The following is a 6,000-nucleotide window of genomic DNA, read 5'->3' as shown; positions in this document are numbered from 1 at the left end:
TTATACTCGCCCAGTCAGACTTTTGCCGACAATCACGAGTTTGTCTTCGAGTTATTTATACTCGCCCAGTCGGACTTTTGCCGACAATCACGAGTTTGTCTTCGAGTTATTTATACTCGCCCAGTCGGACTTTTGCCGACAATCACGAGTTTGCCTTCGAGTTATTTATACTCGCCCAGCTGGACTTTTGCCAACAATCACGAGTTTGGTCTTCGAGTTATTTATACTCGCCCAGCCGGACTTTTGCCGACAATCACGAGTTTGGTCTTCGAGTTATTTATACTCGCCCAGCCGGACTTTTGCCGACAATCACGAGTTTGGTCTTCGAGTTATTTATACTCGTCCAGCCGGAATTTTGCCGACAATCACGAGTTTGGTCTTCGAGTTATTTATACTCGCCCAGCCGGACTTTTGCCGACAATCACGAGTTTGGTCTTCGAGTTATTTATACTCGCCCAGCCGGACTTTTGCCGACAATCACGAGTTTTCCTGCGAGTCAATCAATTTGAAAATAACGATTTTTATTATTTGATGTTACCTCGTTAAAAACCTTTGTAGCATAAAACCCTCGCAGCAGACTCCCATGCTTCCTCCACGAATTAACATCTGAGCACGAAAGTCCATTAGATGTTGACTAGGATCCTGTTTTCCGTCAAACGGTTCCACCTGCTGATACGAAGCTGTTCTTTGACAAACCAGACCTCATATTGACGATCCGAACGGTCAGAATGAAGAACCTCACTTCCTGAACCTATAGTCCAAAAATCAGCCCGATCCAACGGTGAACGACTTCACACCGATTAAAACACAGTACCAACTCTATTTTGTGCTGGAACACTTTCACCTACTGATATGAAGCTGTTTTCTCCCAAACCAGGCCTCCGGTTAATAATCCGAACGGTCAGGATGAAGAACCACATTTCTGGAACCTACAGTCCAAAAATCAGCTCGATCCAACGGTGCAAGACCTTACACCGACGAAAACACAGAGCCCACTATGTTTTTGTGCGGGAAACTTCCTCTCCTTCTCTCTCTCTGGGTCACGCTCCTCTTTCATGCCATTGATCATGACCATCATCTCCTCCATGGTTGGTGGTTGCGAGTTGTTGTTGTTGTTGCCGCCTCTCGCCATGGTAAAGTGTAGGTTTTTTTTGTTTCTTGGGGCGTAGGAAGAGTTTCACCGTAGCCCCACGGTGGGCGCCAAAATGTTCCGGCCAAAAGGTGGACTAGGGTTTTTTCCTAGATCGTGCCTCAAAGCCAGAACATTCAAAAGTGTAATCTGGCGTCTTAGCTCTAGGGTTTTAGGTTTTATACTTTTCTGTTCATGGGCTTCGTGGGCCCCGAGATTATCGGGATTCTCCTTAACCGTTCTTATCTCGAGGCCGTGGGGTAAGTGGTGGTTAGTCAAGTCGGGATTTTACCGGCAAGGCCCGTACTAAGGGACCTGTCGGGAGAAAGACGAGTGGGGGAGGGTCCAGTCGGCATTTTACCAGGAAGGTACACTTGCCTTCCAGCCCTGAGCTGATAAGGTGAGAGGGCTTGTGGCCTGGAAAACCAGTCGGATATTAGACGAGTTGGGGAAGGTCCAGTCGGCATTTTACCGGGAAGGTACACTTTTATTTTTTTTTATAACTAGAAAGTATAATACTCAAATTGTGGACTATGTAGATAAAGAACACATTAAATTATTTATATAAATGACTTTAAAAATATTTTTTTATTAAAGAATACAAGGGTTACGTCATTCATGTTAATTATTCATGAAAATGTTTATATAATTTTTAGCTTATTATAAAGTTAATTTTATAGAAAATTTAAAAGAGACAAGAAGACCGTATGAATTGTTTTTTTCTTCTTGCAAGGGATTCTTAGGGGTATCTAAGCATGGAGTGGATTAGTTTGTATTTTAAATTTTCGAAAAAGATAGATCTCCGAAAAGTGTCCCAAAAATTATTCCGAACAAATAAAATATTAATTTAAATTATAAAATATTAAATTAAATAATTATTTTATAATAAAATTATTATAAAATATTAATATTTTATTATTTCAGAACGTGATTCGGAAATGGTTTTGGAGGATCAAGCATTGCTCTTAAATTTTTTATGCGGTGCCTTGTCCTTTCAGCATGTTGTGAGGCAGAGCAAGGAACACTCAAAATTCCATTACTTTCGAGGGATAATGATGTCACTTGTCAAGCATTTAAGGCTCGACAAAACAGTTTCCTATCCACGAAGCAAAATGCCTCCATCACAAAAGTTATTGCCAAAATATTCTATTTTAATTTATATATACTAGGATATTATTCTAGCTAGCTAGTTCATATCCACTTTAGCACCCTTTATTTAATTCAAATGGTAAACATACATCTTGATGTGAAATGTAGCATTAAAGCTATTTTTGAAATAGTTAAAATAGTGAATCCACTAAAACATAAGCAACTAGTTGTAAAGAATAGTCTTGCAATTGCATTGAGAACAAAATTTTACTACGTGTGTGTAAAATTAGAGCCTATTTATGTGAAAGAATTTGTCATTCATTGATACCTATATTTGGTGTAAATTTAAGGTGTGTATATGGAATTAAGGAAGAATATGAAATATTTCAATTGCAATTTTTTTTAAACCTTTTTAGCCTTCTTTTTAGAATAACAGTAGCGTTAGCTTTCAACAGCCAAATAAATTATTAGGTAAGAAAAAAAAAATGGATCGACAAAAGTCTCGTCAACCATAATAAGTAAAAGGGTCACATTATTCAAATATTTTTACAACACTGGAAAATTTTATATATATATAAAGAGAGTAGGATTCAACGACACCGGTGTAATTTTTATTAAGTATTACACTATTTAATAACTTTATATTAAATGTGAATTTTATAAATCCAACCGTTAGATTAATCTAAAAGTAAAGAATTTTTAATCTAACGGTTGAATTTATAAAATTCACATTTAATATAAAATTATTGAATGGTGTAATACTTAGTAAAAGTTACACCAGTATCATTTGAACACACATATATATATGAGGAGGGTTCAAACAATACCGGTGTAACTTTTACTATGTGTTACACCGCTATATATATATATATATATATATATATATATATATATATATATATATATATATATATATATATATATATATGTGGGAATGTTAATATACTCCCACCTATTTTTTAGTAGGAGTATGCTAGCAACCTATACTAAAATTTTAAGATAAAAAAATCACTCATTTCTTTTGATTTGGTTAATTCGTACAAAGGATATTATAGTAATTTAATTTAATTTTAATGAAAATAAAATATTTTCTCTCTCTTATTAATTTTATTTTCCAATTCATTTATTTTTTTTATTAATTAATTTTTATTTGTTTAGAGAGAGAGGGAGAGAAACATCATGAGATATGAGAGAGAAATGAGTTAAAGAAAGAATTTAATAAGAGAGAGATAAATATATTAGAGAAAGAATTTAATAGAAAAGAGAAATGAGTTAGAGAAGGAATTTAATAGGAGAGAGAATAAGATTATCAATTAATTATACAACTATTTCGATTTGAAAATTGTATATACACAATCAAAGTTAATTTAAAAAAAAAAAACAAGTTTATTTAAAAATTGAATAACAGTAAGATTGTTTTACTTTAAAATGAAAGAATACTGATAAAGATGATGCCATAATTAATTGAGCATAAATGAATAAGTTCAAATGTGTGGTAAAGAAATGAAGAAGACAAATCTGGAAGAAAAACTTTGCTGGCAACTGACATGGTTGGTGAGTGAATAAAAAAGAATTATAGATATGAGTGTGGAATAAGGTTATAATTTTAAAGAAATAATAAAATTCATCTTATTATTTGGGTTTTCTTTATTGCTGTGTCAGTTCCCTTAATAGTGAAAAACTTCATGTGAAATCGAAAGTGAAATGTTAATGGACCATGGTTTACTTCTGAACTAACCGACGCAAATTGGGCCTTAAATGCAACAACACTTCTACATCGCTTAAGGCCTCAAAAGTTTTTGGCAGAAAACAAAAAAGGCTTCGCTTAATCGACCTAAAAAGCATATGAGTATTTGAAGAAAATTGCCTTAATAAGATTTGTTATAACTTTAACCTATATAAAAGAAAATACGAAATTTGAAGAACAATATTTTCCATCGTTTTTTTTTTCTATTCTTAAAAAAATATCTCTTAATAAGAAATATAATTTCCTCTTAACTTTATTTCATTTTTATTCTTATATATTAAAATTTTTTGCTTGAAACAAAAATTAAATATATTTGAACTCATTTACCTTTATTTTCATTTTTTAATTAAAAATATGTCACCTTATTTTCAACTTGTTTTTGGTTTTCAAATATTTAACAGAAAATACCAAAAACAACTTTTTTGTTTCCAAACTTTTCTCATTAACTCTTTAATTTTATACTTTTTTCTTATATGAGTCAAGAAGGAGTATAATTTTAATATATATTTTTACCAATAGATTATTTTGGTTTTCTTCAATTATTTTGTTATATATTTACATGGCTTAAATATGATATTAGTATTTATTAAAGGAGTGAATTTTGATTCCTTAAAAAAATCTTTGATTTTCATCCTTCCATAATTTGAAATAACTAGTTTTGATTTCTAACATTCATTTTAAGGTAAATAAGTAATATTTATTTTATAATTTAGAAGAAAAAATTAAAGGTGGAACATCCTAATATACCCTTTTATGAATGCATAAAAAGACTAAAATAGATAACAAGGTTTTTATTCATACCACATTTTGCATTTAAATACAGAAAAATATATATAAGAGATAATATTTTTAGTTTATTTTTAAAAATAATATAGAAAATTATAACATAATAATATTCTGTTAAAAAAAAATTGGGCCCTCTATACTATGGGCCTAGGTGATTGCTCTTTCAAATAAGACCTATTCTGCAACCAACTTGATAACGAATAATTGAACTCAGTTTCCACACACAGCCACTGCCATGTTAAAATCTTTATGATTCCACCAAATCATCTCACTCCTTACACTCTCCTTGAAAAAATAATATAAAGAGTAAACTAAGAAAATTAATATTACAAAGAAATAAAATATATCCCATTAGAGTAGACGTTGAATTTAGGCAATTGCGTAGCTTAACATTTTTTAATTCATAAACTTGTCAATATATTCAACTATTTCATAGATAGAAAGGTATCTATGAATCAAAAAAAAAAAAACGGTGAGTGAGAGAAGAAAGGTATCTTCAAAAGGTGAGAGTTAAAATTATTTTTCAAAAACATAATAGTACCGCTTAAAAAATTATTAATATTACCTCTATCTATGAGCAATAACAATTAATTTTTAAAGTTAATTTTCTTTTATACCTTTAATTAATTTTTAATTTTATTTCATATACGTTAACTTATAATTAACATTAAATACAAATCAACAACTAATTTACTATTTATTTCAACTTGATTTATCTTATATTACTTATATGCAAAATTAGTAACATTTAATGAATGTGTGGTGTTTAGGCATACATCTTCATTGTACTAGTTTTAAAAACTAGGTACTATTTTGTATGTAGGAATTGAAAGGTTAAAAATTCATACATCTATGTACTATTTTGTTCTAGGATAAAATTTAGTTTGCAAACATTAACAAATGACGTTAAACAACAAACCATTTTGTTTGGTTAACTTTTGGGCTGAAAACATCAACTTTATAATTATAAATTTTGATTTGAAAAGTAAAAGATTTTTTAAAAAAAATTTAATTTTATATACATGACTTATAGTTTTTTTTAAATATATTTATATTTAAATTTTAAATTTATTCAATTTTATCATTTAAACAAAATTAATTCTTCTAAATCATCACTCTCAAACATAAATAACTACTAGGATTAGCCTAGTGGTTAGGTTGGGAGGAATTGGGGTAGTTAGAAGCATGAGGACCTATGTTCAATTCTCATTGCAAATCTTTCCTATTTCTACAAAAAAAAAAAAAAAAA

The sequence above is a fragment of the Cajanus cajan genome, chromosome 5 (genome assembly GCF_000230855.2).
Source record: "Cajanus cajan strain Asha chromosome 5, NIPB_CcT2T_4, whole genome shotgun sequence".
In the NCBI taxonomy this organism is placed as follows: domain Eukaryota; kingdom Viridiplantae; phylum Streptophyta; class Magnoliopsida; order Fabales; family Fabaceae; genus Cajanus; species Cajanus cajan.
The sequence above is the reverse complement of the archived record's forward strand: the minus strand, read 5'-3'. Positions refer to the sequence as shown.